Below are 23,719 nucleotides of genomic sequence, written 5' to 3' on the forward strand. Positions count from 1 at the left end.
ACCTCAGGTAACGTGGAACACATGAACACTCTTTTGTTATACTAACATATCAATCCAGAACGAGGAGTCAATGAGGACACGTGCAAGTTTGAAATGTTTATTTCTAATGCAGTGTTCTCAAATGCAGTATCTTAGCTAATACAAGCAAATATATTATAAGGAACAAGGCTAACAGCATGGTTACTATTCCATAAAATACAAAGGGTGAAAGCATGTTAAAATGCTAAAGGAACAAGCATTGGAAATGCAATAGGGCTCGCATTAGGAAAGTTTGAGCTATTGGTCTTATAAATTAATTTTTTTATTTATGTGTTTTTTTTTAAAATAGCTAAATTAATTTTGAGTCATATGTCCTTTTGATACTAGGCGAACGCAATGTACTTTTCATTTTTGTAATGAACTGGTCCGTGTCTTTTTTATATCACAGAAATGTGTGCTTCCCCCTGGGTGTGTTCCATATGTGTACTGTGTGCATTCGTATTGTGTGTGTTTTATGCATGTGTGCTTTTGTGTACGAGTATTTACTTCTGGCCCTGACCATGTGCATTGCATGTGCGTTCGTATGTGTGCTTCAACGTAATCTAGTTTGAATGACTTTGTGTGTTTCTGCGTTTGTGTGCCTCTTTGTATACGTAAGTGTAAATTGTGTGTTATTGATTGTGCTTCCCTGTATCTGTGTGTGTGCCTAACTGTACCTGTGTGTTTTTGCCCTTCCTTTTATCAGTGTGTGTATAAATAAATAAATATATATATAATGTATATGTGTGCACTCTGTAGTATTCTTACCTTACTGTTCCAATAGAATTGTTATTGTATATTCCTGCTTCTACGTTCTATATGTGGGAGTTGGGTAGTCAGAATACATCACACTCCTCTGTAAATTGTGCACGGGTAGGCTTAACTGTATCACTGTGTACGTGCGCGTGCTTCCGTGTACCATTGTGTGTGTCTGTGTGTATATGCCGCCTGTACCTAACCCGTGTGCCGTGTCTCGGCAGTGTGTACTTTCAGCTCTACGTTGGGCAGAGGGGAGGGACAGCGCCACTCAGATGGTGTATTTGTAATAATTTTCAGTCACAAAAGATACAGTTTTAACGCCCGGTGTCCGCTACGGCCAGTCCGGCTCTGGTTGAAGGTAGCGCCTTAAGTTGTAGTCGTTCAGAAAGTTCTTCTGGCAGAGAAGTTCACACGTTTTCATTAGGTATAATAAGCAGAGGACAATGTTTTAATCGTGTTACTCTCACAGGTGACTCGGGATAATCTCTACCCGCACCTCGGTACAGCGCTCCGATGCATTTTACTTGGCCGGCGCTATATAAATCTACCGACATGTAAATGTACACATTCGAAATCACCCAGTGCGCTCTGTCACTGAAGTGCATGACGGTTCTGAATGCGTAGGGAATGTGATCCAGGGTGGGGTGGAAAGGCCTGTGAAGCAGGGAGTGGTGCAGAGGGCGTGTTACACCGAGTGTAGTGCAAAGTCTGCGGAGATCCAGGTTATGTAACATAATGAAACACGGAAGGTGTTGTCAAGGGCGCGACTCTATCCAGTGCTGTACTGTGTATGGCACAGTGTAACTGAGTGACTGTACATGAGTGTGCAGATTAGTGAGTAAGTCATCACCTGAGTGACTGGACAAGTGACTGACTGAGTCAGCCAATGAGAGACTGCTTCTTCGTGTGAGTGAGTCGAAACGGTATGGTTTATAGATGGTGGAAGAGCTGCTTATCTCTTATGGAGATAGATTATCTGGGGGGAGGAAGAGCTCCTAATGGGAAGTGTAGTCGGGGAGAAATTGAGAAAAAAGCTGAGCAGGGAGGGTGTTATTGCGGCTATCTGTTTGCCCGAGGGGAGGAGAAATGCCGGCCTGAGGCAGAGCACACGCTGAGAAGCTTGTGGGAGGGGGGCTGGGCTGCCTTTGATCTGGTAATGCGAGGCAGGCAGGCAGGCGGCTGGTGGCATTGTGCACGCGCTTTTTAGGGCTTGCGCTTGCGCAATGACCTAAAAAGCACATGCACTTGAAGGAATCGCCAGTGGAATCGCCAGTGGTGGTTCAACACTGGATAAGCCGTAATAGAGCTTCGCCAGCGATGCGCAGAAGCGCATCAGCAGGCGAGCCCTAAAAAGGTCTAAATAGAAACTTAGTTTACCCTCCCTAGCTAGTATATTATATTCTATCTACAGAAGGTCTCTTTGGGTTTAGAAGGGTGGGCTCATACCTTTGGGTTCAGCAGAAATGGATCACATCATCTCCTGCACCAACTCCCTGCATACGGATATTCATCAAGTGTGTGTATCCTGCTTCACGCAGTGCCTTGTTAAACGTGCCTAAACCAAAAGTTGGCCACAGCTGCATCCATAGTATGTCTACTCCGTGCGCTTATCAATCCAAACAATAAGCGCTGTGTTGAAATAACCTTGAAGGCCTCGGCACTCACTGTACAGACATAGCATACCAAAGCAAGGCTGATATTATAAGCAAACATGTTATTCTCGTGTACAGAAAAATACCTAACTAGGCGAAAAGCTTTAATAACAAAATGTGTTGTGTGCAGAGGCAGCAGAAAAGGAAAAATGGTGTCTAAACTTCTAACAAGCTCATGCTAACTTAACACAGTGCAAAGCTGAAACCAATACACAAGACACCCTCCCTTTGATCCGAGCACTGATAGGACAAGTATGAAGGGGCAAATTTAGGAATGCAGAGTTCAAGGTCGATAGTTCAAACACAAGTCTCTGATTTGGCACTTCAAAAACAAAAGGAAAAAAGAAACATAATTTCCGAGAAAAAAATCTCATTTTCGGACATTGAAAAAGTCAATAGGCAAGGTTTTGTAAAATTTTGAGGGTCCAACAAAAAAAAAATCCAATAATCCAAAGAAAGGTGTAGGTCAAGAAAACGAGACTGCAAACACAGTTCATCCTAATAATGAATATGCAAAATATGCAGCAACAGCCTCCAACAGGAAGTCACTGTTATCATCCGAATATTGATCTGCCATCCAATTTAATATAGGGAAAGAACATACATGCTTTTCAATTACTGGAGCCTCTTGCACGACCAGAGGACAACTTGGTGGGTTCTCGAGGAAGCTGCAAGCCAAGAAATCTTGCGCCGCTGCGAACACATTCCAACAACCCAGTATACCATGTATCGCTGCAAAGGCCTTTATCCCTCCATCAGAACAAAGCAATTCATGAGTAACTAAGGGACTCATAAATTGATTACAATCCGCATCGGGAGACACCTTATTACAGAGACACAAATCCAGGGCCCATTCGAAGTCGCAACTCAGGCAAAGAAAAACATTGCTGGACGCATGTGAAGTAGGAACATCGAAATGATAATCCATAAGCTGCACTCAGTGTAGCAAGAGGCAGCGTACCATAGTACTCAAGAATCTGGACGCGAAGGAGCCCCAGCCGAGACAGCTTGTCTTGTAACACAGGATGTGCATCCATTTCGAAATAAACAATACAGTAATAGCACGCCAGCAGCAAGAGCCAGTAGCAAGGGAAATCCACCAAACAGGCTGGAGAAAATAGAATGGAAGAAAGCTGGAATGACTCCGAAAATCATTTGGAAGGAAGTCACTGCTTACAACTCTAAAAAAGTGAGCCAGCCCGAAGTGGAGGACGTATTGAAGATAGTGTGAATTAACTCACCGAAGTGCAAGGGCAAATCAGTATGCCATTCCCAATGACTATGTCATGGTAAGGGAGGATAAAGATACTGGCAAAGGAGGGGGTATTGCGATAATCTTCAAATCCAGCTATAGTTGTAAGTTTGAAACCTTTTCCTTGCCTGGATGTGAAGCTGCGCTTTTCAAATTAGCGATTAGCCCTCAGTTTACCTTGTCCGGTCTCCTGGTTTATCGTCCTCCTGGTAATTCCAACACTTGGACGACTTCCTTTTCCGAAACAATTGCCCCACTATCCCTGAGGGCTGCAAATTTCACCATCCTTGGTGATCTCAATCTTCATTTAGAAGATCCTCTTTGCACCGTTAGTAAACACTTCTTATCAGATCTGGAAGCCCTTAACATCTCACTGTGCAATTCAGGGCCCACTCATTCTGCTGGGCACTTGTTGGACCCTATTCTTTCCAATCTTCCATACGAGTGCTCACTGAATGCTCGTCCTTTGGAATGGTCAGACCATTATGCTGTCCATTTTTCCTTGCCTCTTACCAAGATTATGGCCAAGGGCTGTAATGGAAGGGATGAGCATATACGTCGGTGGGGTAAACTTGACATCACAAAGTTTAACCAGCACCTATGTGACACTCGAACACGGTGGTATCCCAAACGCTAAGTGCCGCCGTTGATAAACTCCTTTCCCTGACTCCTAAGCACTCTCTGTCTCATTGTCCTCCTGTGCTATGGTTCTCTAATGACTTGAAGCTCCTGAGGGATAACTGTAAGGCCCTCGAAAGGAAATGAGACGTTCTTACTCCAGCTCCCGTAAAGTAGCTTACAAGGAAGCCTTAAAAGAGTACCATAAACAATGCAAAATGGCGAGAGCAGCCCACACTGTTAATACGGTGACGCATGCCCAGAATTGTCCCCGTACACTTTTTTCTGTGGTAAAGAAATTACCAGGAGCAGATACGACCCCGGTCCCCCCTGCATTGGATGAAGCCCAATGTAATTCCATTGCTGAATTTTTCATTGCCAAGGTAGAACGTATTTATGATTCCCTGAGCCCCTCTACTATGTTTGATGAATCATTGTCAGGATCTGTACTGACTTTAGAGAAATCACAATTTTTGGCTGTGAAGCTCACGGAATGGCAATTATTTGACGATGCCTCCTTTTTCTTTTGTCTGAACAGCATCAGATCTGGCTCCCCACGTGATCCTTTACCTGCTGAAGTATTGAAGCTACTGGATCTTAGCTCTCATCGTGTATTGATGAAACTTCTTAACTCATCCCTATCTGAGTCCTATGTTCCGCAGGAATGGAAACATGCGATGGTTGTTCCTCTCCTCAAGAAGGCAGGAGCGGATGTGTCCAACTTGTCCAATTTTAGACATATCTCCTTGTTGCCCCTCTTTTCCAAAGTCTTGGAAAGGCATGTTATTACACAGTTAAGTAATTTTGTTGAGAGTTCGGGGTTTTTACATCCTTCCCAGTCCGGTTTCCGAGCGCATTACTCCACCGAAACCACACTCCTAGGAGTCACCGAGAGTTTGCGGCACGGTATCGATCGCAGTGAAACATCTGCACTCATCCTTTTGGATTTGAGTGCTGCGTTCGATACCGTGTCCATTTCTATTCTTCTTGCATCTCTTTGGTCCCTGGGAGTGGATGGTCCTGCGCTAGACTGGATTGCCTCCTTCTTAAGTGGGCGCACCTTCCAGGTCTTTTCTGAAAAAACTGCATCTGCAATTTATCCATCGGCGTACGGCGTTCCCCAGGGGTCTATACTTAGTCCTTTATTATTCAACATCTACGTTGGACCCCTGGCCACCATTGTGGAGGACGCTGGGCTCACGTTATTCTCTTACGTCGATGACACCCAAATTGTTTTCTCCCTCTCTTGTAGTGACTGCAATAAAACTTCAGCCTTGAAGCTAGGCTTGACACGAGTTGCCGAGTGGATGCAGAGTCATTTCCTCAAACTAAATGGGGACAAGACCGAGGTTGTGATACTGGGCAAGAACAAAGATCTCTGGGGCCCCCAGCACTGGCCCAGTGATATGGGGTCTACTCCCCAGCCTGTTGCCGTAGTACGCAATCTCGGTGTTTTCATTGATGATAAGCTCTCAATGAGGCAGCAGGCCACTAAGGTGGCGTCCATTTGTTTTGCTACTCTGAGATGGCTACAAAACATTTTATGGATGTTGCCCCCTTCCACCCAGAGAACTGTAGTCCAGGCTTTAGTTGTTTCCCGCCTGGACTATGGCAATGTTCTTTATCTCTGAGCAGACTCAGCAACTATTAATAAACTTCAAGTTGTACAAAATGCGGCTGCCCGACTTCTTCGCAATGCTCCGAGGAGAACATTTGCCTCCCATGCACTCTGCGATCTACACTGGCTCAGGATCCCGAGCCGTGTTAAATTTAAAGCTATGTGCCTTCTTTTTAAAATTAGACAAGGCTCGGCTCCAAAATATTTACAGAGCCTAGTCCAACCCTACAAGCCAAGTCGCACCTTAAGATCCTCTGAGAATGGTTATTTCATTATTCCGCGATTTAGACTAGTAAAGATGGGCGGTCGGTCCTTCTTCCACTTAGGTCCCAAATCCTGGAATGCTCTACCTATGGCCCTAAAGACGGAGACAAACTTGTTTCGATTCCGTAAGGGACTCAAAACCTGGCTTTTTCAGTAGATTGTGAGGGCTCATATAAGCTAGTTTAGTGTGCCTGTCCTTTTTCTTCTTGAGTCTGTCCCTGGCGCCGGGAAACCCACTGCGGGTAGCTGTTGCGCGTTATAAGTTTAAATAAATAAATAAATAAATAAATAAGGCATGCACTTCTGTGCGGGGGTTAGCCACGTGAAGGACAAATGTTTCACGAGCAGATGTGAGGGCAACTTCTTTTTGGGACAATAGAGCTCTTATGCGCCTCATCTTATTGAACTCTGATTTCAAGGTCGGAATCTTAGGCCAGATGGAAACATCAAGTTTCCCATGCGGGGGTGGATACATTACATTCTTGCAACAAACTACACGTTCACTGACTGTAACGACATAAGCAATCACTTTTATTAACGCACAACAATCCTCATTGTTTAAAAGTAAATAACTCCCGTTAGCAAGCAATGTGAATGTGGGAACGATTGCAGGCACGGGTGTACCTTTCAAAACACAGGCTAAATTAGGCTTGTTTTGGTTGCAAGAGCCATGTAATTGGATATGTCGACACATTAAGGAATAATCCAGTGTTTCAGTGCATTCTTCACCATTCAAATAAACTTCTCTTCCCTCCCTAAGGCATCTATATGTAAAAGGAAGAGACCAGGCTTCATGGAGATAAGAACTTCCAAGAGGCTCGTATCTGCCAATGGCAAAGTACTTCACACAATTCTTAAATTCGAATAAAGGAAACGGCAGAGTTATTAAACCGTGAATAAGCCATGTAGCAGCATTGGCTTCTGCCACAGAAAACGGTAAAGGCTCTAACTTCTCAATGTGTAACATGGAAAAAGAAGCATCTTTCATTGATAGTAAGCGTTGCTTGTCAGTCAAATTAAAGTGGGCAAACAAGGATGGCGTATTCATGTAATGCCATAGCACTTTACCTGCCTTAAGGGTCTGCAATATCCATGCAAATTGCATAATGGAACGCAACTGATTTTGACCATGGTACAAAGCAGACACTTCATCTTGTACAATATCTACAACAGATGACACAATATTATCTAACATGTAAATGCGAGAAGAGAGCGTGTTAATGCTGTTATCTACAACTGCTAGCACTTTTTCTAAATTAGCTTGATCTATAACCCTAAGGCGGGTAGCTGCTGCAACCTGGGAAGCTTTCCAGAATTCGTTATAAACAGCATATATCCATCTTTTAGATCTACCTTTAGCCGGGCCTTTAATAAAATCATTCAAATCAACATCATCAGTCAATTTAAATAAATGCTGTTTAACTAGCGCCAAGATAGAATGTCTGAGCCAGTTCTGACACAATGTGCCTACAGAATAGGTAGTCACAGAATGGCCACTTTCAAAATGGGGATCTACCCTGACCTGTGTAAAGCCATGAGCTAAACCCAGAAAATGATGCGGGCATGAATCAGAACTTCTGTGCCAGAGCAACCAGCCTTCGGGATCCAAACTGGATATGTTAAAGGAGGAATTCAATAACAGAGTTTGTAACTCTCTTACGGAAAATTTAGTAGTTTTACCCCAACCGGAATATTCCTCTAAATCAGGAAAAGAAATAGCATTTAATTTTTTACGAGTAGCCAATCCAAAGCATGTCGTCTGTGAAATAGTAGAATTCAAAAACAACATATGGTTCGGGATGAGGCATGCACGGTGCAAAGCCTCAGTGCCTTGCACTTGCCAGCTTTTAGAACCCTAAACTGATTTAAGGTCAATAGTATCCTTCCACAACTCGTAGCCCCCAAATGCCAACTGGTCTAGAAAGGACTTCGAATACAATAATTTAGTATCGGTAAGTCTAACTTTGCATATGGATTTTTCACCCATTTTAAAATAAAAGGCATTTGGATTAGATTGATTAAAATCTGTAAAGTAAGTGAACCTTTTTAAAAAGGTAGCAGAACTGCCTTGTATAGGAGCTGGACAGTTTTACCCACTGGGTGTAATTTACAGTGAGCCTCCTGGTATTAGCTTTATGCAGGTAGTGATTGCCAAAATGTTGATAACAATACAAATCACCCTAATTAGCAGACTCAAAGTACAAAACTTCAGCATCAAAGGCAGTATAATATTTCAAATAAAAAAACAATGATTCAACAGCCTGAATATCCCAATCATCAGAACGTATATTTTGTTTAACTACATCCCCCATAGATACTCTAAGCACATTAGGGACATTTATAATCTCAGTGGGCCCATGAATCTGAAATCGAACAGCATCACATTCAATCCCATATAAGACAGGCCAAGCAGTGATGTTAACAAAAGCCAGGTCTCTCTGCACTCTGTGTGATGAGGAATGGGGAGCCAAAGTTCCATTGATATGTCGAATGCTAGTTCTCTCCTCGACATAGTGTCCATTGACGAGACTGAAAAAATAAAACACAAAACCAATTGACATAAAAAGGTATATCCAAAAAAGCACCATCCAAATATAAGTCCAAGGGGGAATCAAAAAATGCTTTTTAAATGGTCTACCCAAAACCGAAATCTTCGAGGGCTTTTTAGATGTGTGGGAAACAGTGTCAAATGAAAATGTGGATTCTGTAGCCAAGCGAGTTTGCAAATCAGGCATCGATAAGTCAGTAGGATAAGTATAGTCAGTTTCATCATGTTGAGTACCAGGCAGTATACTCAATAAAGGACTGGAAATCGCAGGCAACTCGAGAGCAACATCAGGCACAGGATTAGAAACCGGGGCCAAAACAGAATTTTTCAAAATCGAAGGACATGAGACTGCCAGTGTCATACTAAGTAGAATCGGCCACTCCGTGTATCTTGACATTGTCAATGGAGATATACCTGTTCTCCTTACGACCTGGAAGTGGTGGTAAAATGACTGTTCTGTAGCGTTCTAATCTAGGACCCTGATCGATACTGTGACCTTATGCCCCTATTCGGCTATAAATCCATTTATTCCCTATATTGGCATAACCGATCAAATGCAATATTCAGAAACTCGTCTCTGGCCTCACACGAACAGAGCCACATTTCAGAATCGCTTTTTCTGCCACTTCCTTTGCAACCAATTAGTGCAATGACATAGCAGAAGTTACTATCTGAGATTCCTAGATTAACACTCTTCAGTTCTTCAACAAGATAAAAACTCAGCAACCTGGAAATCCACGCTTGCTATGTTTTGATTAGTAATAGAACTCTAATGAGCACTGATAGACGATCACTTCCTAGTGACATCTTTATTGACGTGTTATGTCCAAAAACTTACGTCAAACAAGGCACCTTTCAGGTATAAATATTACCAACGTTGCCTTAAGCAAACGCTGATGTTGCTGCCGTTTTCGCTGAAGCTATCAATGCCATCGCTGATGCTGCTAGCTGTCTCGCTGCTGCTGAAGTTGCTGTTATGCTGATGATACCATAGCTGCTATCGCTACTGCTATCGCTGCTAACTAGCGAACGATGGTGTGGTGAACCTAGGAGCTGAACAGCCGTCCCCCTGCAAGAGCCCAGCAGATGCAAGCTGCCCATGGACGCTGCCCCTCCTCCTCCTCCTCGACGCGCTGAGAGAGACGCTGTCTTTTTCTCCTGCAGAGAAATCCAGCTCCGGCGTTTCTAGTCTACCCTTGCGGGTGACTGGGATATCGACCCCCTGAAGGAGATACCAGACCTCCATCATTCTATTTCAGAGGTATGGTGTTGACTAAACCCTTAGAGAGAATTCTTGAAGCAAACCTTGGCAAAACCAACTTAACTTAAAGCTACTTACTTACTCCCCTCCCAAGTATTAGGCTTAGGTCAGGTACACTGGGGTAGGCGTAGTTAGAAGCACCAGTTGAGTATTTTAGCCTAATGTATATATTAATGTATATATGTTTTATTCATTTTAAACCATTGTATGGCTAAGAAACCATATCAATGCTTTTACAGTATTATTTCGCAATACTCATCTTACTGTACGTACTTTTTATAATAACAAGTCTTGCAATTGTGGCAATTCATTTCTCTTGTACGAGAAGAAAGACTGTTCAATAAATGTTACCCTTTATTGACAACGCTCGTCTCTCTATTCTCTACATATTGTGAAAGTAAACTGCACAACCACTGACTGAGTAAAATAACTTTCTATTGTTTCACACGACCCTAGAGATTGACTCTTGATCTGAGGAGCAAAGTTGTCATGTTGCACGGTTGTTGGAAAACTGAATCCCTTCTTGGCTGTGCCAGGGAAGCTGATCACTTCCTATTTCAGTCAAGAAAGTTTCCAGTGACCTCTGAGCTAGTTGGTAACAAACCCAATTAAGTTTAGCATAGTCAGTGGAGGCCTGGAAGATCCTCACTTCTACGTCGATACTACTGTTTATGTTATTCCAATGCGCAGGGCCTATTGGGAAAATAGGAACTACACTACATGGCGCCCAACGTTTGGTAAGACGATAAACTAACGCAAGACATTAGAGTAACTCAGTCGTGCATTTTTCACACAGACCCCTTTCTCCCGTAAATACTCCAATAGACGTCTGGAGTGGGTGAAAGGTTAAAATCCGCCCGAACTCAGTAGGAAGAGATTCCTATGTAAAGCTCTGGTTTATTCAACGTTGAAGGATACAGTGTTCCATAATATTGTGCCCCTAATCTTTGTCTCCTTGGAGACCTACTCTGCGAAAACTTGTCTGACAATAAAATGGCAGACTTAGAAAACGGAGCTGATGCCGCAGCAGATGCGACTCAGCAGGGTCCCGACGGGACTACTGACCCGGATGCAATTATCATCCCGGTACATTTAAGAAAGTCTATAACGTTAAAACTTATAGAAAATGGACTGACACCACAAGGTGGTACAGTAATTTTCGTGATAGAGGCACACGAATATCGGCAGACAGAGGTATTCTATTCATGGATAAACTTTCCAGCGGCAAACGCTAGAACAAAAGAGTTTCACTATTACAAAATAGAGAAACCTCCGGATGAGTACGCTCCTTTCGAGGAGACTGAAATCCCACTAAAATTCCAAGAGCACCTGCTCTGGTTTAATGGCGCCCTAAAACATAATGATCATATTACCAGGCTCGGTCCACTAGGTAGACCAGGAGCAACGTGGCCGGTTCTAGCCAGCTACACACCACATCCGGACATTGCAAAAATGTCTAAAGAAGAGCTGTTAGTACAACTAAAAACATTAATTAAAATACATAGGCAATTAGTCCAATATGTAATGCGGACTGCAACAGTCCAACTAGCTGTTAATGTACCACAGCTGACCCCTCATCAGGGGAACACTAATAAAATCACACCACAGAACATACAGTCATGTCTTGGTAAAACACCCGTAAAACGGGAACAAATTCCTTTCTGGTTAGCACAAAAAATCACTCAAATAGAGGCTGTATTTCCGGATACTACCCCTATCAAGAAACACAGAATCTTGACTTTCTGCCTTCCTATGGGAATCGCACCACACGTGGAGGACTGTGACACTTGGGGTACAGTCTTTGCTTCCATTTACACAAAAACACATGGTGTTCCGTCTATGGCGGAAATACCAGATGTACTACGACAGATTCAAAATGAATACGGTCCTGAACCTGCTTTAACTCTTGGTATGAAATTACTGAAAGACTTCAAGCAGGTCTCGGCTATATTATTAGCCAACATTAAAGGAGAAGCAGCATCTGTGGCGATCCGCCAGAAGTTGAAGGAAACAGATATAACAGATCAGCCAGTTGAGCTTGCCAGAATCATAGGGAAATGCTATGAAGAATTAGGTAGAGACAGCTTGGGTGGAAAACCGGTAAAGCCCCAACTGCTCGAAAATCCTGAAAAATTATTTATTAAAAATAATTCAAACACTCCTAAAAAGAGCTGGGGTGGAAATAAACAATCCACTCCCAAGGAAAAAGTTTTCCAGTCCAGAGGAAGGTCTCCTCGACGGAGGGAAAGAACTCCGACTCGAGAACACCAGTATCCACAGAGGGAGCGCTCTGAGAAAAAATACAACCTTAGAAATAGGGATAATTTGAAAAAGCCTGATAGATATCAAAGTATTGATACACGTCCCTCTCGATCTTTTTCGCAGAAATCGGAAAGAAGAGGACGATCAGACCCAGGAGAGCACACCAAGTCCAAAGACAAGGAACCTGCTCAGAGTAAAAAATCTCAATTTCCAAAAAAGAAGGTAGCCAGTATTAGAGTAATCAACCATGCCGAGAATACTGAGGACACAGTTGAAAAACGGGGAGTGGGCACAGACAATGTTAGACAGTGCAGCATAAATCACTATAGCCCGCAAGATCTTGATGAGTCATCTGGAGACAATGGACACAAATGAATACATTCAGGTTGAAACTGCTGACACCAGACTTAGCGAGCCCCATAAGATATACGAAAAAACATTGCGTATAGAGGGTGATAAGACTAGGAAAATAAAGGGTCTATTTTCGGATAAACTCTCAAAAGGCTATGATATTCTGTTAGCTGAAAAAGATTGGCCCCCAGAGTTTATCAGGGAGTGCCCTAGTGGGGAAGAAATGATTATGCCTGCCTTCTCGAATCACATTCCGATTCACAAAAAATATACTTATGCAAGGAAATGGGCAGTAGCCCAGGCACCGGCATTATATAGAAATCATGTAGGATGGGATGAGGACTCACCTCCTCACAAAATCCAGTTAAAAAGTGAACCAACTGCCCAACGGCAGTATCCCATTAAGCAAGAAGCTAAAAAACAAGTCAGGGAGATCTTAGATCAACTTGAATACCAGGGGTGATTGAAACATGCACCTCTCAAATGAACAATCCTTTGTTTCCTGTCTCCAAGCCAGATAATTCATATCGTCTAGTTTTGGACTACAGACACCTTAATGCATGTTGCAAAACTTTTGCAGTACAAAACTCGCATAGTGCAGCCCTAATGAATAACATAGTTAGGAAAAAATATAAAACGACATTAGACATATCTAATGGTTTCTTTTGTCAAAACATTGCACCAGAAATCAGGTATTTGACCGCTTTCTCCGTAATGGGGTCTCAGAAAATTTCTGTCGACTCCCACAGGGGTTCAAGAACAGCCCAGGACTATTCTCAGCTAGGGTAACAGAGTTACTACAAATATATGATGATGAGGCATTATCTTACGTAGATGATATCTATCTCACAGACGACGACTTGGATACTCACTTGAAAAGAGTGAACACCATTATACTTGGGTTCGCAGCAGAGGGTTACAAATTCAACTTTAAAAAGTCTCGAATTGCCCATCTGACAGTATTATTTTTAGGATACGAATTATCAAGTGAAGGAAAAAGCCTAGCGGACAACTTCTTAGAGAAGTGCGCTGTACTCCAAGCTCCAAAAACGCTGAAGAATTTACAATCCATTCTAGGCTTTCTGAATTTCGGTAGAACTTACATTCTAAATTACGCAGAGAGGGTTAAACCTCTCTACGAACTAATTAAACCTGATTTTAAACAAATCAATTGGACTCAAAAACACACAGAAATTTTGAGATCACTGCAAACAGACATGTTAGCAAAAACAAAATTAGATACACGTGACAACACACGCGATCTTGTAATCCGAGTCATCCCAGGAGGATGCGGATTCACGTACCTGACCTCTAATGAGGGAGAAAAGGTACCAATTTCAATTAAATCTCACTTGTACACACAAGTAGAAATAACATTCAGTCACATAGAAAGAACTGTGAAAGCAGTGCAAATTGCATTAGCAAATAAACGAGAACTAGGACATGGTAAAAGGATTAATATCCTCACAGCGGAATCCGCCTTCGAGGCGCTATTCAGCCCAGTAAACCTGCCTACAGTGTCACTGGATCCGAAATGGATACAGTGTATAGATTCTCTAGGAGCGGAAGATGTGAAATACTATTTCGCCCCGCAATTCGAAGAACTGAATGATTTAGAATATGAAGAAGAATATCCTCTGCCAATCGAACTTCTGCCTCTCCCACAATACGCCTGTATAATCTATACAGATAGATTTGTACAGCATTTCAACGTAGAGAGCAAATCCTACGATGTAGCCTGTGCGATTGGTAAAGGTCGTTGGCTGTGCGGTAAATTCAGACCGAAAGTAACAAAAACTGAATCAGTAAGAAACTGTTCGGCTCAGAGAGCTGAAATCAGATCTTTAAAGATAGCGCTTGAAAATGCAGAACGTGAATTCCCCACACTTATTGTGTGCGATTCTCATTTTTGCGTCAACTCTTACAATAATAAACTGCAGAGCTGGATTGAAAACGATTACAAAGATAACACAGGTGCCACAATAAAGCATAAATTGCTCTGGAAACAGGTAGCTCTTTTACAGAAAGAACTACAAAAGACTCACGTGATACACGCACAGAGTCTTCAGCGTGATGGCGTTCACGTTGCAGGGAATTCATTGGCTAACACAGCCATAGCGGAAGCAACTAAACCGGCTTCCGTAGCCACAAAAAAGCGTGCAGAAAAACACATAGACGGGGAAACCATGCTGGCAGTAAAAACGACCGTAAAAGGCGACTGTGCAGCACTACCCGTGAACTATCCACTCAATTATGCATACGTAATCGATGCAAACTCCGTTCCTTTTGCTCGAATCCCTGGAGTGGGGGATAGGGTGATTCCAAACAGGGACCGGAGGGGCTTCCTCATACAGGAAGCACACATGGGATTGGGTCTGAGACACCAAACAATCAGGGACTCTCTGAGAGAATTAGAATCAGAGTACTGGTGGCCGGAAATGAGTGAAGGCATTTACGAGTTTGCAAAAAACTGTGAAGACTGCAACAGAGATCGCAGTGGAGAACCGGCCAGTGCAGTGTCAGAAGCCCTAATAGAAAGCATCAGGCAATCTATCCGCGCTATCAAAAAAGAGAAACGCGTCCCATTGTACATCATTAAGGCTAAACACACTTAAAAAAATGTGGCCTCCAGCGCTCGGCTGACGCCAGAACGGTTATAAAAGATCTGCGAGTCTTTATCGGCACATACGCAATTGCCACGTTCCATTCTGACCAGGGTCCTGCTTTCAGCTCTCGAGCTTATAAGGAGGCCATGGCCAGCATGGGAATTGGGTTGCGGTATTCTTGTCCGTCACACCCCGATGGGAATAGTGTGGTAGAAAGAAAAAACCAAGACATAAAGCGATCTATAACAGCAAAGGTATTAGGTTCAGGCGCTGGGTGGGTCAAACATTTAATAAGTGTCCAGACCAGTCTTAACAATTTGCCAAGAAATTCTCTAAAAGGTTTCAGCCCATACGAACTATTGTTCGGAATTAGAATGAGAATTCAGGACTTAGATAGTCAATTATCAGTGGTACAAGATAAGAAAACAGACTTTGACATCAAAGATCGTTTGGCTGTTTTACAGGACTTGAATGAAACAAGAAAATCCTTAAGCAACATAAAGTTAAAGCAACAGCCAGATACCACTGACGAGGCACCACAAGCAACAGCCCCAGCAAGGCCTGTCTGGATTCCAAAGATTGGGGATCTAGTCAGAGAAAAAATCGCGGTGAAGAAGGAATTTGGGCCTTCTTACAGAAAAGCAGTACCTGTCTTGGCAGTCACCGGAACAAGATCAGTAGTACTACCGCCCCTTGCTGGTAAAAAGGAGAACAGAGTTGTATCTATCGACCTGGTAAAACCACAAGCATGTGGCCTATAATCAACAGTAGGCCCAGTGGACTCCCGAGAAACAATAGAATACCGAAACTTGCAACAATCCAAGAGGTTCAAACTGAAAGACTAATCACATTCAATCAGCCTGCAGTGCACAGAGAAGGACTTTGCAATAATGCCATGGAACTCGTGCCTCTTGAGACACAGATTGAAACAGTTCGTCAAGAAACACCAGTCGGGGGGAGGAGCTTCGCGGGCGAGCAAGATGGCCGCGTAAGCTCGGAGCTCCGCGGACCCTCCGACCCTCCGCAAATATCCTGCAGGCTATCCTGTTCCACAGTCGTGGATTTCAATTGGCGAATGGTCGCAGGCACGGGAACTGCTTTCCGCTTCTAAATCCGATGTTCCTAGGCAAAGTTATGTCGTGTTGAACTCTGTGCCCGGGATGCGCCATTGTCCTGTGGGCGGCTGATGATCGTGACGACTTGCTGCATGATTGAAATGCGAAGCGAGAACCTCCGATCTCGACTAGCGGAGTGTGCGTAGCTGCGGAGTCGCCTTCTGCTGGCCTGCCTGTGTGGTGGCTTCGCCTCGGTCCTACGCAAGTGCCTACTTTGTTTTCGCTGGATAGCCCTTTGTTCTCTTCTAACCCATCATGGCCGGCAGGGGAGACCCCGACAGACGGCGAACAGGGGCGGTAAGAGGACGACTCAGCAACAGTCAAATAAGATCGACCGCTATGCCCAGCAAAGGACCTCGCCTTCCGTGGTGGCTCCATCTAAAGACTCCCTACGTACGGGCTCGCCTGAAGGTTCGGAGCCTACTTTAAGAGACATCATGGGGGCCATCACAAGCGTCAGGACTGAGATGCAGAAACAGCACGAGGTTCTGACACACAAGGTGGACACCCTGGCCATTGACCTCAACCTGATCAGGGCCGATTTGGGCAAAACCAATGATCGGGTGAAATCCCTTGACATCAAGACCTCCAGCCTAACGACCGATGTCTCGGACCTGCCAGCAGAGGTCCGGACCCTACGATCGGTTAACGACCAGTTCTCCAGACGGCTGGAGGACTTCGAAGGGCGTGCTAGATGACAGAACGTCTGCATCATCGGAGTACCGGAGGGAGCGGAAGAAGCGGCTGTCGACCTCTTCGTGGAGGACTTGGTGCAGACACATCTCGCACCAGCCAAACTCAGTAACTTTTTCTCTGTGGAACGGGCTCACAGGATACCTGGCGGCCCTCCGAAGACGGGTGTCACACCGAGACCCATCATCGCCCGGCTCTTCAATTTTAGAGACCGGGATGTGATCCTTCAAGCTTCCAGGCGACATGGGCCACTTAAATTCCAGAACGCTGAAGTGCATTTCTACCCGGACTTCACGAGGGCCGTTCAGAGACAGCGTCAGAGCTTTGCGGGGGTGAAACGGCGCCTCAGGGACATGGGGTTCAAATACTCTATGCTGTTCCCCGCTAAACTGCGGATCGAGCGGGATGGCCGAGCCCTATTCTTCGATATGCCTGAGTCTGCGAGCGACTGGCTGGACACTTTGCCGCAACGCCGAGAAGAGCATGATGAACACTCCGAAGGTGCATCTGGGGGCCTTGATCTTCAAGAACAGTTCTTGTTGCGCTAGCCTAAGCGGTTGGTGTTCCCGACGTCTGTGACTGCTGATGCCAAAGCTTTTCCATTTTTGTTTCTTCTATTTTTCCATGGAGGGTGGCGGGGGGGACTGCGGGGATTCCTCACTCCTCTAGGGTCTTTCTTGTAGTTTAGTTTATGGGGCGACAGGCACATTGCTGGTTGGGGGGGCTTTTTAGTCTGCTGCAGGGGTGCAGGGTGGGGGGTGGTGGTGGGGATGTTCTTGTATGTTTTCTTTATTCTCTTTTTCTATCTCTTGGGCAATGGGTTGTATGTGCTGTTACGTTTCACTTGTTGTTGAGGCTTTTCGGGGTTGGGTGGAATCTGGGACACGACGATGGGGGGTAGGAAATTGCAAGTTCTCAGTTGGAACGTCAATGGCTTGGGTGACCGTATTAAGAGAGGGGTGGTGCTGCAGTTGCTTAAACGACATATGCCAGATATTGTTCTCTTGCAGGAAACGCATTTGGTTGGAAATACATGTAGAGCGCTCAATCGTAAAGGGTTTAAAATGGTGGCCCATTCGGGGTTCTCTTCGGGATCTCGGGGGGTGGGTGTTCTGGTGCGTACGTCCCTTCCGTTTGAGATTGGCTCTACTGTGATTGATGAGAGGGGGCGGTATGCCGCTGTTGCGGGACGATGGGAAGGGCGTGCCCTGACATTACTTTCAGTTTACGTTCCCCCGGGTTTGCAGTCTAGCACCTTCCAGGACCTTGGTGGCGCCATTTTGAATCTGCCCGCGGGGCTGTTGATTGTAGGGGGTGATTTTAACTCGGTTTGCTCCGGATCCTTGGACCGACATCCGCCTAGAGACCTCCGTAACACCCAGCTGTGGCTGCCCACCTTCCTTGAGACACTGGGCTTGGTCGATAGTTGGCGACTCCTGCATCCCACCCAAAGCCACTATTCTTTCCATTCCGGCGCCCACGGTAGCCTTTCTAGAATCAACTACGTTCTTACCCTGGCGGCTCACGCGCTTGTGGTCTCCAAGGCCTCGTTTTTGGCACAGGGAATTTCTGATCATTCCCCGCTGTGGGTCTCCTTCGACTTTAATATTGTTCTGTCAGAACGACCAGTGGTGGTTAACCCATGGTACTTCCGGAACCCCAAGACTCGTGGTCTCCTGGCCAAGGCCATCGACCTCTATTTCACCGAAAATGTGGGGTCGGTTATGTCGGCCGCCACTCTGTGGGAAGCATTTAAGACAGTTTTGAGGGGAGAGGCCTTTACTCTTATAGCAGAGGCCCGTAGAGTCAGAGATGCCGATATGGTGCGCATCGAGGCGGAGATCATGGAGTTGGACTCCCGGTTAGAGGCGGGTCCCGAGCCTGCCCTATTACATGGTCTCTCCCTTAAACAATCGGAGTACCGTGATCTCGCCACTAACGCTGCTCTCGTCCTGGCTAAAAAACAGCAGGGTCGGATTTACGACGTCGGCGACAAGGCCGGGAAGTTGTTGGCCTGGCTGGACAGGAGGGAGAGGGCCAGCCGTGTCGTCCCTGAGATACTGGGAGAGGACGGAGTGGGGGTCACTGACCTGAGTGCCATTACTGAGTCCTTTGCGGATTACTTTCGGGGTGTCTACGCCTCTGTCTCGGACCGGTCTGAGGCCGGTTCGACCGCTTTCCTTTCTGACATCAATCTTCCGTGCTTGTCAGACACTGATCGGGATGACCTGGACAGGGACGTTTCCGTTGATAAAGTCGCACTCGCGATCCGTTCATTGAGGTCTGGCAAGGCGCCTGGCCCCAACGGTATTCCGGTTGAATTGTACAAGATTAGACCGGATGTGGTGTCCCCACACCTGCGCAATATGTTCCTGGAGGCACGGGAGAATGGTCTACTTCCCCTTGACCAGAGATTGGCCACCATTGTGGTCATCCATAAGGAAGGGAAACCGAGGGATTTGTGCCGGTCGTACCGTCCCATCTCTCTCTTGAACGCAGAGCCTACGATTCTTGCCAAGATGCTCGCCAATCGTCTGATTGGTGTTATCAGCGACTTAGTGCACCCGGACCAGTCGGGCTTTATTCCACACCGCAACACTGCTCTTAACTTGCGTAGACTTCACTGTGCCCTGGCTAGGGCCCATACACTTGAGGAGCCGGCTGTCCTGGCGTCCTTGGACGCCACGATGGCCTTTGATTCCCTCGAGTGGAGTTACCTGTGGGCAGTGTTGGCGAAGCTCGGTTTTGGCCCGGAATTTGTGGGATGGGTTAAACTCCTATATGCTGAACCGCTGGCTAACATTGCCGTTAATGGCCGTGTTTCGGCGACTTTTGCTCTTCGTAGGGGCACCAGGCAGGGTTGTCCTTTGTCGCCCCTCCTGTTCGCACTTGCGCTCGAGCCACTCGCGGCCCTGTTGCGGACTCACCCGGATCTGCATGGTATCAGATGGGCCCCTGGCTTTGAGGACAGAGTCTCTCTGTACGCAGATGATATTCTGCTGTACCTCACCTCCCCTGCACATCCCTTATTGTGGCTTGTGATGTGCTGGGGCTTTTTGGTCGGTACTCAAGCCTTGTTATCAACTGGGCCAAGTCGTACCTGTACGTCCTGAAAGGGGGAACACCGCGCCTCCCTAGGGGCTGCGGCATTCAGGTGGCGAGCCAGGGCTTCAAGTACTTGGGGATTTATATCTCCAGTAATGCGAAGGCGCGCTACGAGCATAATCTGCTTCCCCCTCTTCTCCGCCTTCGGCGAGATGTGGAGGGTTGGCGCAAGCTCCCGCTCTCTTTGCTTGGGCGCGCGGCATTATTTAAAATGATGTCCTTGCCTAGGTTCCTTTATGCCCTGCAGAATACTCAGGATCCGGTCCCAGCCCGGTACTTCCGGGAGATCGAGGGCCTGCAACGTGCCCTGCTTTGGGATGGCTGGCCCGCATCGCTGTCACGAAGCTCACGCTCCCGTGGTACGATGGGGGAATAGCGTTACCTGATGTGCGAAGGTACTATTGGGCCTCCCAGTTAGCGGCTATCAACCATGGTCTGTATGGTCCGGAAAACAACCCTGGATGCGCCATGGATAGATGGCTTCTGGGCGGCGGGAATTACTGCAGGGCGCTCTACTCGAGGTCTCTTGATGGGCGGATGTCGGGTCCAACGAAAACCGCGGTCCATATTTGGAGGGCAATTACCAAGGCTCAGGGATGGAAAGATAGATTGACCAAATTGACCCCATTAGATGATTCGGACATCCTGGGCAAATTGTGGCATACCAAGGGTTTTGACAAATGGGACCTGATAGGCATTTCCAGGGTGGAAGACATGTTGTCGAGAGGCGAGATTAAGACCTTTCCCCAGTTACAGGAAGAATTCCAATTGGGTGACTCTGAATTTTTCCGATATGCCCAGTTACGGCACGCATTGCTGTCTGCTAGACCGGAGGAGGGGGCGATCCCAGACAGCTCCCCATTGGGAGATAGGGTGCTGGACGGCCATATGCCGGACAGCGCCATCTCACTGTCCTATAAAAAGCTTATAAATGTCCGTACTGACCTCCTCCTGGGTGTGAGAGATCAGTGGACGCGTGATGGGTTGGAAATTAATGATGAGGACTGGCAGAGTGCGGTATCCTCCCCTAAGGAGGTTGCCATCTCTTCCCGTCTCAGACTGGTCCAGCTTAAGATCCTGCTCAGGGTCTACGTAACTGGTCCCCGACTTGTGCATATGGGCTACTCTGAGGACGGGCTTTGTCGTCGTGGCTGTGGTGCCCTTGCCACTTTCATGCACATCCTTTGGGAATGCCCCGCAATAGCTTCCTACTGGCGACGCGTGCACTTGATTATGGACGAGGTGACTGGGGTAGCGGTGAATGCGGAAGCCAGGAGATGCCTCCTTAACATCTGGGATCCGACGGACCACAACGTGGCCCAGACTCAATGGGTAACCCTTGGCAACATGGTGGCTAAACGTGACATCGCGCAGAAATGGGGAGCTATGGCAGCTCCTAAGGTTGTGCAATGGAAAGCCAATATGGATTGGTGTATGTTTAGGGAGAAGACTGTTTATGTTGCCAGGGGTAAACCTAAAAAGTGGCATGTGGGGGGCCTGGAATGCATACAGGGGAGACATCTGCATACCCCCAGAACCCGTTCCGCTGGAGGAACATCTGTCGCCGTAGCCTGTGACACCAACTGTAATGCTGTGTATATGCTATCCTGTGTTTTCCTCCCTCCCTCCCTGCTCCTGGCCTTCTTTCCTGTTTTCATGCTTGTGCTCCATATATCCCCCCAACCCCCCTATAATGCCTCACTGGCTTTCTTACTCCATTGCCTATGTCTTTGCGCCTGATCCGGCGCTTCTCTTCATTTCTTATTTCTCTGTGTTTCTTTATAAAAGTAAAATCAACCTTCACTGTTCTGCTGCATTGATTCTTGCACTATTGTTTTTCTGATTCACAATGCTGCCTTGCCTCCGGGATGTCAGGCTAAATAGCTGTGTGCACTGTCTTTCAATAAAGGTTTTAAAAATTTAAAAAAAAAAGAAACACCAGTCTACAATAATGTGGCATCAGAAAGTGCTACCGAAAGACAGATTGAAAGAACAATCCCAACAATTGACAGAACTGCCTCTGGTTATTTCATCGACTTCGACAACTTTTCCGAGGATCAAAGTTACCCCGAAGTGATGCCAGAAACAAAAATGACTTTTAAAGAAAAAGCAACAGAACTCTTTCATCAACTGAAGGAAATCTACCTTATTTCCCCTTGGTTAGAGTTCTGGTTCGGTCTAGGTGTATTTTTCCTCCTGCTTTGGCTCATCATGGTACTTTGTTTGGGAAAATCCATTGAGGGAAAATATAGTACAATGGACACAGCAAGTCAGAACATCAACCTAGTCCTCAAACCACACAGATCATCCCACGTGAAGAAAAGAGAACTGTCAACAGTAAATGTCACAGCCATTCCAATACCTGGTGGGGTAGTATGGGAGAAAACTGACTATGAGATCTATGGTCCGGTCGAGATCCTGAAGTATCCTCATCAACTGAAGGTTTCCTTAAGTGACTTTGTAAAACCTAGTACATTCTCTGATGATTGGGACTTTAACAGTATTAATGACATGATGTCTGATTTAGTAATGTCAGCTAGATTCACAGAACATGATTATTTACAAGGTTCGTCTACTTATGAACAGTTGTTCTGTTTTACACATTATGGCGATCATTATTTGCATAAATCTGCACAGCCTAGAAATGTTTTTAAGTATAATCAATGGGAACATTGTGCTACACCACCTAAAAGCAGTTCTAAAACTTTCTTTGAGAAATTCAAGTACTTCTCAGGGTTTAACACCAGTGATGCAGAAACGTTTTTATTACAAACTGTTAGATAAAACAGGAATGAAAACAATGCTGACAAACACTAAATTAATATATTCAGAAGCATTTTATGAAAAAATGATGACATTTGGTTTTGATTATTGGAAAAATAACATTGAAACAAAAACCATTTGGGGTACGAAAGATTGGCAGGTACAAGGTCTAGAAGCACTATTCAGAACCTGCATGATACCAGAACAAATGATGTTTTTAAATGACACAATTCACCAAACATCCTGTCTTGGCCTAGCTAAGATCAAAGACCTAAACAAACCGCCTATTCCGAAGCCAATACCTGAAAATGTAACAACAGATATTGAGATAGACGTAACTAAAATTTTATATTTTAACAGAACACATCCTGATTGGAAAAAGTGGTTAATCTGGCCTATTGACACAAACAACTGTCAAGATAGATTCCTGAATAAAACACAGGGGTTAAAAATGACCAGACAAGACCCTAGATACTCCCAGAGACAACATCCAGGGATAGTAACAACATACAGTGTAGGGAAACTATGCCTCGAATGGCTAGGATCATCCACACTGGCTGAAATTAAGCAACACTTGTCTTTACTTAAAGATGGTGCTGATTTGCGCGATTTCATTCTTGGACCACGCAAACAGCGTTAAAAGCGTTTCATAGCGACCAGTATCTATGCTGCGTACAACGAGGCTTGGAAAGTCACACAAATTGAAACAGCAGAAAAAATACGAGAAATTGATCGTATTAATTTGGAAAAATCACTTTCTGTAGTGGACAATGGGTTAATGACTCTGTCCTCCAGAATATATTCGTTGGACAATATTGTATCTTCTGCCTTTGA

This window comes from Lissotriton vulgaris, chromosome 11 (genome assembly GCF_964263255.1).
Source record: "Lissotriton vulgaris chromosome 11, aLisVul1.2, whole genome shotgun sequence".
In the NCBI taxonomy this organism is placed as follows: domain Eukaryota; kingdom Metazoa; phylum Chordata; class Amphibia; order Caudata; family Salamandridae; genus Lissotriton; species Lissotriton vulgaris.